This window comes from Bidens hawaiensis, unplaced genomic scaffold (assembly GCF_021521415.1).
Source record: "Bidens hawaiensis isolate Kalapana, Puna unplaced genomic scaffold, B.hawaiensis_p1.1 tig00007984_1, whole genome shotgun sequence".
NCBI lineage: Eukaryota > Viridiplantae > Streptophyta > Magnoliopsida > Asterales > Asteraceae > Bidens > Bidens hawaiensis.
This window is the reverse complement of record NW_027491558.1, coordinates 673698-687103: the sequence shown is the minus strand read 5'-3', so window position 1 is coordinate 687103 and position 13406 is coordinate 673698. Positions and strand designations below refer to the sequence as shown.

Here is a 13406-nt window from a genome sequence, read left to right as displayed (position 1 = left end):
CTCGATTGTCTGGGCTTGCTCGAATTCCATACTTAGCCGTTTTCTAGATAAAGAAATTGGCCGGGGAAGCAATGGGACGGTCGTTTATCAAGGGACATACCCACGCGGGCGTAGGGTAGCTGTGAAACGCCTTTCGGAGGATCAATACAACGCTAAGAGACAAGGATATGACACTCTTAAGAGTGGGGGCGACGGTTCTGTGCATATTGTTCGTTTGTATGAATTCCAAAAACATGAGAATTTTATATACGCTATGGTATCGCTTTGTGAGTATGACCTTCATCACTTGGTGAAGAGCAAATGGCTCTATGCAGAGTTGTCGGAGGAAAACGGATACCCTAAACCTTACTTGTTGAAGTTGATGAGGTGAGTTTTTGGGCTTTTTTATTCTTTCTTACATGTATTTATTTATGAATTTTGTTTGTTTGTTTCGTAGGAACGTTGTTGATGGCCTTCAACACTTGCATCGTAACGGGATTATTTACGGGGATCTGAACCCTTCCCACGTGTTGATACACAAAACCCAGATTGCTAAACTTTCTATGGTGGGTAGTTGCAGGTGCCTTGCTGAGGATGAGACATCATTGAGATCTGATGATACTGGTAACTAACATAATACGGGGCGAGCTGTTATATTCCTTTTAGATATTTAACTTGATTTACAACACTTTTGTTATGGGTTTATTACATGTCAGTTTCAGGAACTCCAGGATGGCGGTCGCCTGAACAAATTCTTAATTTGCCCCAAACGACGGCCATGGACATGTTTAATTTAGGCTGTGTTTTCTTCTTTCTTTTGACTCGAGGAAAACATCCGTTTGGGGAAAGAAGCGAAAACAATGTGGCCGACAACAACATAGTCAATCTGTCCCTGGTGGAACACATTCCAGAAGCCAAGGATCTAATCTCTCGATTGTAGAAATTTGAACCTCAACTCAGGTACAACTTTTTCATATTTTTCTGTAAGTTTATTATATATTTATTAGGGTTTTTTCACTGATACATACATTTGTCAGGCCAAAGGCGTCAGAGGTACTGCTACATCCTCTGTTTTGTAATTCTTTTAAGCGAATGACGTTTCTGCGAGATGCGAGTTTGAGGGCAAATGGTAAAAAGAAGGGAGCTCGTGCCATTGTTAAAGCATTAGAAAGGGAAGCTGCTAAGGTCTTCCGTGGAACATTTAATGGTTTAATCGATTCTGAATTTATCACTGAAATGGAACAACACAAGCTGTTCCGTCGCGTCATTGTTCAAGAGCTGCTCCGCCTCATTCAATTAAAAGTAGTAAATTTGAATCGCAGAGCTCGTGAGAACAAGGTTTGCTTTTAACGACACTCTAGTTATATAAATTTTTGGGGGGGGGGGGGTTGAGTTTGAAAAAATAGAATTGAATTTAACTAAAAATGCGAACTGGTATTTTCTTCTCAAATATTTAAAACGACTAAATCATTAACTAAAAAAACGAACTGGTATTTTCTTCTCAAATATTTAAAACGACTAAATCATTACTGCGTTGCATATTTACAATTCTGGAAAAAAAGAAAAAGAGTAGAGGGGGGTCGGGACATTTACGCTCATGTTACCCATCTAGCTGACTCGTTTTAACACAGGTGTGGTCTGAACCGCTGAAAGAGCTTGACTACTACTTGGGCAGACGGTTTCCTAATCTGTTGATGGCGGTATATGATGTCATGATGGATTGCTGCAAGGAAGAATACTGGTTCGAGCGGTACTTGCAGTACATACCATTATTTTAGACCCAGCTTTATGTTAATGGGCTTTTTTGTGTTGCATTAAAATACATATACTTATTTAAAGGGATTTAAAAGACCCAAGCTTATGTTAATAAGCTTTTTGTGTTAAATTAATATGCATAGTAGGAACCCGCGCGAAGCGGTGGTTTTGGCAATTTACAAGGCAATACTAAACCATGTGTTCATACCTGTAGATGTCTACTTACTGTTAATTCTGTAACGACTGTTGCACTTTTACCAAGCCACATTCCCGTAGGTGAATATCTGACGACCTCTGAGTCTGCAACTGCGTTTGTGTGGTAATAAAGAATGACCTTTTAACTAAATCATCTTGAAAGTGAAAGTAATTCATGATATGATGAAACATTTCATTGATAGAGTTAACTTCCTTGCTCTCCAATTTAAAAACACACCCTACAAAATAAGGTCAACACGTTTGAAACCTTTGACTTGCGCTTTTACTAATGTTTTGAAAACTCCGCCATTATAATAAGTCAAACAACGTTACTTACGTATCCGTTTTGCAAGTGATTATAACGTAAACATAATATATAAGTAATGCAAACATATTAATTAATTAATTAATATCGATAAAATAAGAAGTATGAATACAAAAATGAAAATGAGTTGAAGGCATTGGCTAATTGACAAAATATTACGGGTTTAAACCACCTTTCCTTTTTCTTGTATGCAAATAAAATGGTGTCTAATTCTTATACAACCCTTCATTTTTCTCTATTTCTTCTAAAGCACCCATCCTACTCTATTCTTTTAATAGTTTCATATAATATTCGTCATCTTTAGATAAATAGAAACACCGATTGTAAAAACAACCACACCTCACCCGGTGACTCGGAATTTGATTTTTATCATCTCTGGCGACTTCCGACAGTTATCTTACCAACTACCGTACGTGAATGGATATCATCACCGTAAACGAAATCAGTACTAAGCGAACCAATCCCAACCATCTATCGTTAGAAAACACACTGCCGTCGTTCCATTTGTTTTTTTGGTTACACCATTGTGGCACCGCCGCCCTTTCGGCAATCACGGTCATACTCCGCCACCATGATAAGCACAACGTTTTTTTTAATAAAGAGTAGAACTCTCATTTAAATGTTTCATTAAAAGTTTGTTATACCAATAAAGATGTTAAAATGTTTTCATCACCTACCTTTATAGATACCGATACCGATATTGTTACCTTTTACTGATACGGCTTTTTTATTTTCACTTACAGATACTCATACTGCTTTTAGACACCGATACATATTTTGATTACCGTTTTAACCACAACTGTGTTACCACCATTTATGTAACTATTTTACTACTATTTAAACATAGATCTTTTACTACATTTTTAACCACAATTATTTTACTATCGTAATTGTTTTGTCTTATCCGATAGTTTTGACATCCGTTACAAATATTGTTTTGAAATACCGTATCCCAATACTATTTTGATGCACCCCATATCATAACTGTTTTTACTTCGTACAGCTTGACTGCTTTATGTTGTATGTCGAAATGATAAAACAAGTTTAATATGAGATGTCTAACAATTACTTATTCGAATACATACCTTTGATAAGTCTTCGTTCACCGTCATAACCGACTAAGGTATTTCTAAATCTTGTATACTTATCGCTTCGAATAATAACGTAGTAATACTTATAGTAATAATAATTATAACGGTACTATTTCGTAATAATGATAGTATTAACTAGCTAGTTTTAAGTATATGTATGTAGGGTTAGGTTAGAATAAAAAGATATGTATATATACATACATGTTAAAAGATTACTGGAGTTATTAAATGTTCGTTTAACAAAATTAGTTATAAAGAACACCCAGTAAAATGATGCAAAATATTTTTGTATTCTTTTGTAACATCCGAGAATTTTCGTTAATTGGCTTATGTGTCTCTATGAGTTTGCTATGCTAACCGAGATGGAATTTCTCCAAGTCGAGGGGCTTCCTAGTACTTATTAAAAACCCATTTAATTATCTTTCGAGTTAAGTTATCACATTTCACAAGATGGAGGGCCAAAGTGTAACATTTATAATATTATAACCTAGCTTTCCCTCTCCCTTTCTTTTTTCCGATCGTTCCAGCAAGAGGCAGCCACATCACCATCAATTTTCTTTTTTCCAGCCATTCCTAAGGGTTAAAACTCTAATTCAAGGTTAGTATTACATCAAGGATTGTGTTTTTCACCATTAAACCTTTTATTGAACCCTAGAGTTGTCAAAATCATGTTAGGGTTTGAGTTTTGATTAAAACAGTTTCTGACAGATTCGTACTTGTTTATTGTTTGGTTTGTAACTCAATGAAAATTGATTGTTTTTGATTGATTCTTGAATCCATGATGTTCTACTTTGAGTCTAGGTTCCAGAAAGGTATCATATGTAATTTTTGAACGAGATTTGAATGGTTTTTATGATTTTATAAGATCATGTGTCAAAGCTGATGCGTGGTGACGGATTCTGGTCTGGTCCAAATTGGTTGATTTCACTTCTGAAAGTTCACATTTCGAGTTAAGATTACAACCCAATTGGAATCGCTTAATTTGGTTTGGTAATAATTTTTAAACAAATAAAACACTTTTGATGCGCATTGAAATAGCTACACGTACCTTTCTGTATTGGAGGAATTTTTATGATTTTTGTATGGATTGGAAACATATAAAAAAAATATTTTTAAAAGTCAAAGATATTTATTAAACTCTAGTAAAAATTTCATAATTTATTTCTATGGTTTTCCTATGTAATAAAAAACATCTTTGCATGCTAAAATCTGCATGTTATACTAGTTATTGATCGATACTTTCGTTTTAGGCTTAACCGGTGGCTGTCCTTTTGAACGCTTTCGAGGCTGTTTTGATTGAGGTTCTCACTCCATAATCTTCTTAGGTATGTCTAGTGAAACATACTTTAATATCGTGAGCTATGGTTTTCGTTTGATTGGTCAACTAGTGATAGATTGAAAACTAGTGTTCGGTTGTCTAGATTGTTAAATTATTGCGTTTAGCGCGAGGTTTGAAGGAATTAACAACCAATTCAGTTTGTGTAACTTCGGTTTGATATACGGGCTGTGGAAAAATGATTTTTGTACATATTGGGGCTGAATTGGTTGTCGGTTATTCAAATTGGTAGGTACAACGCAAATTCGCGTTTATTTGATAGTTGGTGCGTTGTGTTTGCGAGTTACCGACCCATCCAACTCGTTTAGTGTCGTGTGGACTTGTTGGCTGTTATTTTATTAAATTTGGTCCACACGGGGCTGAGTTGGTTGTTAAGAGCATAAACAACTCATAAACGCACATATTCGTTCAACTAGCAACTCCCGGGGGTATTTGGTAATCATTTACCACCGGGATTAGCTGAGGGAGGTTTTGGAAAATACAAGGCCCCGGGGGCTGTTGTAATTGAACTTGGTAAGGCTGAGGCTTTAGGTAAATCAAACCATGCTAGAACGCCTCGTAGGATAAACGAGTCGGTTCGGTTCCGTTAGGAATCTTTGTGTGTAATCCGACAGGCGTTTGAGTCATGGGAATACTTAGGGATTCTCTAGCTCGTTTTTGACTGTGTGTCTCGTATCAGGTGAGTTCATGATGCCCATTTTTAACTCTTTTTATGTTTTGAGCTGGCATACACACTCAACTGCAAATTTTACCCGATTTTACTCGTTAAAACAATTTGGAGGACATTGTATTGTCTTGTTAATATTTGTGCATTTATGAAATCCGGTGTGGATTATATTCTATGCCTTAGGATATTTTAGACACGTTTTGGTCATAAATTCCTTAAGGTTATATACATTGTTTATGGTCTAGACCCGAGGATGTTATTAGGCTTGGTGTTAACTGAATAAGAGCAGACCCATTTACTGTGGTTCATATTTTGGACTGACTATTATATATTACCTTATAGCCTACGATTTTTGATATTATTTAGTTCCTTGTGACTAAGAATTATGTGAGTAAGCTCATTGATGTGTGTGTGCATGATGATTATGGCCGGGTCAAATATATTACTCGGGTTTTCAAACCCCGTGGTGGAGAGGCCTGTGTGACGTGATCATCATTAAGGCGGGTCAAATATTAATCGGGTTTTAAAATCCCGTGGTGGAGAGGCCCGTTGTATGTTAAACCATGATCGGGTCAAATATATTACTCGGGTTATACTCGTGGTGGAGAGGCCCGTATCATGTGTTTGGATGTGTAAGCCGTGACCGAGTCAAATATATTACTCGGGTTTGACTCGTGGTGGAGAGGCTCGTGTCACGTGCTTATGTCTTACCGCGTCCGGGTCAAATATATTACTTGAGTCTTGACTCGTGGTGGAGAGGCCCGTGTACGTGTGTTCGACCATGAATAATATTTATTTATTTATTTATTTATTTTCTTATCATTCCCCTTACTGTTTTGGATCTAAACCTTTGAAGTAAATTATGAATATTGTTTATGAAAACTTGAACTCACTCAGCTCTAGCTGACTTTGTGTGTATGTTAAATTTGATTTTCAGGTTGAGAAGTAGGGAACTACCGCTTGGACGTGCTCGAGACTACTCGGACGATTGAAGGCATATCTAGTCGGAGATTAATTACGCAAATTGTTTCTTTTCATTTATTACTTTAAACATTTAAATTTTGGTTTTGGGCACTCTTCCCGGTGTTTTTGGGATTCTGATATTTAATATTCCGCTGTTTATTACTCTGAATCGATTTTAAATAAGATGAACTTGTTGGGTTTTAAATTTATGTGAAATTTTGAATATGATTACTAACTGTAGGATTCTCGGGATTCGGGGTCTTACATCTTTTAAATACGCCTTTTAATTTATTTATTTTAAATGTGGACTTTCTAGTTAAATTCTGAAACATGAAATTAAAATCTAAATTTTCTGGTTAATGTATAGTGTTTCTGGTCAATTATAAACCACATGTTGAATTTCTAAAGCCTCTACTGAACTTTGAATGCCCTATTGAACTTCTAAACCCTTGCCGAACTTGTTGAAACCCCTCTAGCTTATTGTACTGCCCACAAACAAACCCCCTCTAATTTTTCTAACTCCCCCATAAACTCCTCCATTTATAAGCTTCTTATTTTATTTAAAACTCATGAATTGTTTTACAAGCTTGTTTAACTTTTTTGTAACATCACGAAAAATTTGGTTCAAATTTGACAAACTAATAAAACTTATGGACTAAAATTATTCATGGTAAAAGTAAAGAGAAAAATAAGACAAAGAATGGAAATAAGCTTATGTTAGAGAATGAAGTAAGGAGACTTCATCCCACATGGAAAGTGGTAAAGAAAAGAAATCACTTTATAAGGAAGGCACTTTCCATGATAATGTTCTTATGTGGCCAACCACTCTCCCTAGTCCTAGCGGAGGGTGCAAAGCACCCGACGCGCACGGGCACGGACTCGGGTGAAGGGCGATGGGCGCAATGTGGCACTTTGATGGCTCACTTTGCACTTCGCCCTTTGTATTTTTGGATGATGAGATGAAATCAAAATATGACAAGTTACCAAAAGATCAGGGACTAAAAATGAACAGTTTTGAAATTTTGCATCTTCGCGATACGCGAAGAATCCAAGTTGCATCTTCGCGATACGCGAAGTTTCAAGACACGTCACGGGACACATGTCACCAAGCGGTGACACGCGGAAGGCTTAGGTGACACGTGGCAAGCCTACGCGGTGACTCATCAAAGCTAGTGCATCTTCGTGATACGCGAAGACGTAGAATTTTCGCTATAAATAGGGCAGCCATGGGGAGGTTTCTCATTCATCCCACACACTCCAAAACACACACATTACCTCGATAAACGTGTCACGACCCCGATATGTCGATATCCCGACAAGTTTTGTCTCAAAATGCGTGACGTAACCCTACCTAAACACTCTCTCGACTTTCCTCCAAGTAGAAGTGCGGTCCAAGTAGAGCATAAGCATTTCGTATTACAAGCCGTTCAAGGTAGGGGTCCTGCCCGGTTATTATATTATAAATGGCTTAGACCCTAGTCGAGGATATAGCCCATACCTTAAATATATTATAAAGTGAGAAAATAGATTTTTATAAAGTTGAGATTATAAATGAAATAACATTTCTTTATTATTATATATTCCTTATAATAAAAGAAATTTGCAATATACGTTTCTTCACGAAGAAGAAACAAAGGTTATAAATGATTAACAAAAGAAAGGACTAGAGGTCCTTATATTTTATAAAGAGATAAATGTGTAGGTAAAGGCTATGCAATCGAACTAAAGGTCTGAAGCTAGATCATTGATCTAGTACTTATAAAACGTTATTCTCGTACTATAGGTCCGAGGTAACAAGACAAATTAGTGAGAAACACCAACCAAAAAGAAAGGTGAATACATCCAACTTTTTATAAAACAAGTCTGTGAATATTTGCATGGGATTATATCTCTAAAACTTTATAAACAAAAGTAATCGCCGGCCCTCAGGCTATTGTATATGTTTGTTTGGATCCTTACATATGTGGGTAGACGGTGGGCACACCGCACAACACTTGCTAATGCCTCCGCCACGTTGGGCAAGACCTAAGTAATGTCCGAGAGGGGATTATCTCGTGTATATTGGTAGTTGCTAAGTCCTCGATGTTGCGTGATGAGTAGGTATAAAGATGCGTTTTTAATGTCTAATCTCATGTGTTTTAATTGTTTATACGTATCGAATACAATGACTTTGAGTTCTTTCCGTTTGCATGTGTTTGTAACTCAAACAAGTTAAAAAATCTATTGTTCAATGTTAAAGTATTTTGAGATTAAATAAATAAATGAAAAAGAAATAATGTCACAACCGTGACATTTAAATGTGTGCAGTACGTAATATTTACATAACTACTATTTAGATTTAAAACATCTATTTGTTTACTTCTCATGTGCACCACAGGAACCAAATATAAAGGCAAAAAGGACATGGACTTAAGATAGCAAATAATTGGCAGCCCACTAAATTTGAGGTGCAAAGAAACGAAGATGTGGACTTTGAGTACTGTTTATGGGCTGAAATAGGAAAGTTGGGCTGGCTTATACGAAAAACATAAAAATAATGCAGAGGGTGTTACGAGGAAGAGGTTTTTGAACGGCAGTAGGGCAGAGCGCAAGAAGGCAGCAGCCTTTGGCTGCCACACACGTGAATCGAGAAGAAAAGGTTCGTTACATGCAAGGCTAGTCCACTCGTGATCTACTCTGGGTGAATGGTTCGTTTAGGCCAAACATTTAACCTGGTTTTATTTATGTATTGGATTTGTTTATGTGATGACAAACATACAACACATTGAAGTATTAGTTAATTAAACAGTTGTTGGTATTTTGAGTTCTTTCTTTACAATCACGTTCGATTGATGACAAAACCTAGAAACGGGTTGGGTGACTAAAGGGGTTGACTTGATACTAGTAGACCGGGTAATTGAATTGCAGAGGCTTAATGAAAAAAGTCTGTCTCAATAGCTACTTTAACTAATTTCCAACACCATGTCTATGTGGTGTCCAATTAATCAAACAAGTTTTGTGTGAAACCTAGAACCTGAAACCCGAAGGAGGTTGCATTTTACTTAAAACTGTTTTTAAAATCAATCTTTCAATTTTTGCTTGACATAGTTTGTCCACTTTAGATAGTTAATAATAGAGTAAATAATCAAGCAAAAAAGTGTAACACTAACCACATGCTCCTCGTGGATACGATACCCTACTTACTCTAACTATGTAGTTTAATTGGGTTTTTGAATGACTAAAACGACGGTCATCACTGCGGTATCGCTGAGAGGTTTCAAGTATAACTGGAGGTTTATAATAGTAAATTTAACTTGGTTGTTTCCTAAGCCACGATGGGCCGGGTCATAAGATACCAGAGGGGATACTAAGTACTTAAATGTTTTGTGTCAGCGTATTCATCAGTATGTGTTGCTGACGTATTTTTATAACTGTTTTACAGGTAATGGAGAGTAAGTGTTTGGAGATTGGATAGCCGTTAGACGATCTGATGGCTCAAATGGACGTTTTATTATTATTAAAATATTGTAAATCGTGGTTTCATTTTCCAAACACTTTTGTATAAATCAAACGGGTGTTTTAAAAATCCTGTCTTATGAATATAATAATATTTTATTAAGTATTCCGCTTTACAACCTTAAACTTTGATATATTTACAAAACAGGTACCAACTTATGGGTCACACGCCCAGGCCCTAAGCCGGGGGGAGGGGGGTGACATTTTTGAATTTCAAACTTTAAGCGTTCATTTGCAAGAACTGAAATTTTCATATATCACGTTATTAACTAATTAATTTATTTCTTTTAAGACGTCAATTTAATTATTTCTTTCTAGAACACTAACTTTTGTTTGCTAAGTAATGATATACCATAATGCATCTAATCTAATCTAATCTAATCTAACTAATATATTAAATCAACACAATTTTGTCCACATGTCCTTCACCTATGTTGTCCATATAGGCTTCCATATCATCAACCTTCTATAAATCTAATTTCCACATATTCACAATATTTTAATCAATGATATTGACTTTTATATTTTTGTAACTTATTAATGTAATTATGATATTAATTATTCTAATTAATATTAGAATTAAAAAATTTATTAAATTTACTTGGTTTAAATTGTTCATCGTTCCTTTTTTAAAAGGCACATGTTTCGTTTAAAAATCACAAAGCTCCCCATCATTTGTAACTAGATTCTTCACCTCATCTATAACCAGTTCTTCATGATTTGTTAGTTTCATAATCTAAACATCATCATATATGTTCATCGTTTGCAATTATCAGGTAGGATTTATATTTTAGTGTTTAATCGATTTTTGTGAAGAACAACATCAAATCGATTCACAATTATTGGATTTAGGGTTTTAACAACATGATTTTTTATACTAACGGTTAATAGATTTGATATTTAATCTATTTCTATTATCGATTTATGTTTTAATCTATTTAGGGTTTAAAGGTATGATTTTTTTTTAAATTATCAGTTAATCGATATAATGTTTAATCTGTTTGTTACTTAAAATTATGTTTATATATTGTGATTTTTGTTCCTAATACGCGTAATTTGACTACATGTATTAGATTCCTCATTTTTCGTTATGTGGGCATTCAGTAAGCAAGAGATCTCATTTTAAGGATTCATGTGAATGATGTAGTTCAAGTACACATGAAGGGTGTTTGCAAAAAAGACTTGGTTTTAAATGTGAATACTCTTCATGTGATCAGGTATGTGTAGTGGTTTAATTCATGTAAACTAAGTATTTGTATGACTTTGACCTACTTGTTTTTTTTTTTCTAATGTATCTGTGTTGAAATTTACATAAAGCTTATTTTTGTTGTATTTCAGTTATTGTGTATGAAGCATGACACTTTGGATGCTGATTTAGTTAGACGATTAACTTTCAATTAATATGTGTTTTTTGTTATCATGTTATAAGTTACAAAAATGTTTTAACTTTTTATTTATCTTTGTTAGCATTTGTATGTTTTTGTATTTGAATTAAAATACAATTTAATGTCTCATATGTAAAGGTGTCATTTTTTTATATAAATATGATATTTGTATTTTACTAAATTTATAATATATACATATATATATTATATATATATATATGACTTTTTAAATATTTTCTACCCGTGATCCTAGTTCTTATTATATAAATGACACCCTCAAAGAAAAAAATATATAGAAGGCGACATATGATCAACCCTATTGATTGTAAATTTCTTCTTAGTGCCTCTAACAACTTTCATAATCAAAATAAATGAAGGTATTTTAATACTTAACTCAAGGTTGATACCGTTGCATCACTAGATTATGTTTAAGGTTCATGTCTTTGAACTTCAATAGTTCGGTCGGCCCACTTATAGGTAAAATGGTTGATACAAGTTCTGTAACTGGATTAGTAACTTACGCTTGCTTAGTATAATTAAATCGTTTTTGGTAAGTTTCTCGAGAATAAAAGATTTTTGATGATTTGATTATCTTAAAATATGAGATGTTCATAAGGAGAATAAATCGGATGGATGCCAATTGCCAAACCTGCTCATCAGATATTAAACCTTTTTTTAACTAGAAGTCTTTTATTGAAGGTAATGTAAAATTGAACACTAAGGCCTTGTAATTTGTAATTGATTAGAACTTGGATTAAATAGTAGTAATCAAAATGTAACTCCCGTAAATTTTGTTAATCGGCTCGATCGTTTATAAATGTTCGTTTAAAAGCCGGGGTTACATCTTTCTAATGTTGAGCCTTGTAATACGTTTCAAAAGTTCATTTATCCATCCCTTTAATCAATGCATTGCCTGTTATAACTTAAAGTGTTAGATTAGTATGTAGCACCCGACAATTTTGTTTAACGGCATGAGACATTCGTGGAGTTTGTATTATATTAGAGAGTCGATCCTTCAACTTGAGGGGCCTCCTAGCCGTTCTTGTAAGTCTATTTATTTAACTTTTGGTCCAAGATAATACATTTTTCAAGTTGGGGGACCTAGATGTAAAAATATTATATCATAAACCCTAAACTCCTTTCTCTCTCTCTCTAATCCCGATTGCAGCAGCTACAGCCCTCCCACCTCGTTTTCCGTGCAGCTCCAGCCGAGTTCCAGCCCTCCCGAGTCTAACTCAAGGTCGGTATTAAGTGTCTACAACTCTTTTTCACCTTAATTGATCATATTAACCCGCTTATTGGTCGTTAATATTGAGTTTTGATGATAACAGTTTGCTGACAGATTCGTATACGTTTATTGTAGGGTCTGTAACGCGATGTTAATCCACTGTTTTTGATCGATTCTTGATTCCATGATGTTCTACCTTGAGTCTAGTTTCCAGAAAGGTATAATACGTAATTTTTGGACGAGATTTTAATGGTTTTTATGATTTTATAAAATCAAGTGTCAAAGCTGATGCGGGATGTCGGATTCTGGTCTATCTTCCCGACATCATAACTCTTTTTCAACAAGTCCAAATTAGTTGGTTCCACTTCTGGAACTTAATATTTTGAGTTAAGAATCAAACCCAATTGGAATCGTTTAATTTGGTTCGATAAAGAATTTTATAAAAATAAAACCATTTTGTTGCGCGCTGAAATAGCTGCACATACCTTTTTGTGTTGGAAGAATTTTTATGATTTTTGTGTCCACTAGAAAAATATAATAAAAATATTTTTATAAACTTTAGATATTTATGCAACACTGGTAAAATTTTAATAATTTAATTCCATGGTTTTCATATGTAATAAAATACATCTTTGCATGCTAAAATCTGCATGTTATATTCGTTATTGATCGATAAGTTCATTTTAGGCTTAACCGGTGGCTGCCCTTTCTCGCATCTTTCGGGGCTGTTATAATTGAAGTTCGTGCTCCGTCATCTTCTTAGGTATGTCACTTACATCATATTATAATTTCATGGCCAATGGAGGTGTTTAGGCCGGTCAATCAATTTTAGTTCGAAAACTAGGGTTTATCGGGTGTAGGATTGGCAATTGTTGAGTTTGATGCGTTAATCGATCGGATGACCGACCGAATCAGTTTGTACAGCCCTAGGGTGGTCTAAGGGCTGTGGGAAAATTAAAATTTGGATACTCGGGGCTGTTTTGGTTG

General features: G+C 34.9%; 1 long non-coding RNA gene across 1 annotated transcript; it reads left to right on the top strand.

Moving 5' to 3' along the window:
- Positions 1-443: 443 nt before the first annotated feature.
- On the top strand, positions 444-1151 carry LOC143636531 (uncharacterized). The gene is made up of 3 exons (XR_013154255.1): positions 444-603; positions 696-939; positions 1017-1151. It is a non-coding gene; the product is annotated as an uncharacterized LOC143636531 (long non-coding RNA).
- Positions 1152-13406: the final 12255 nt, after the last annotated feature.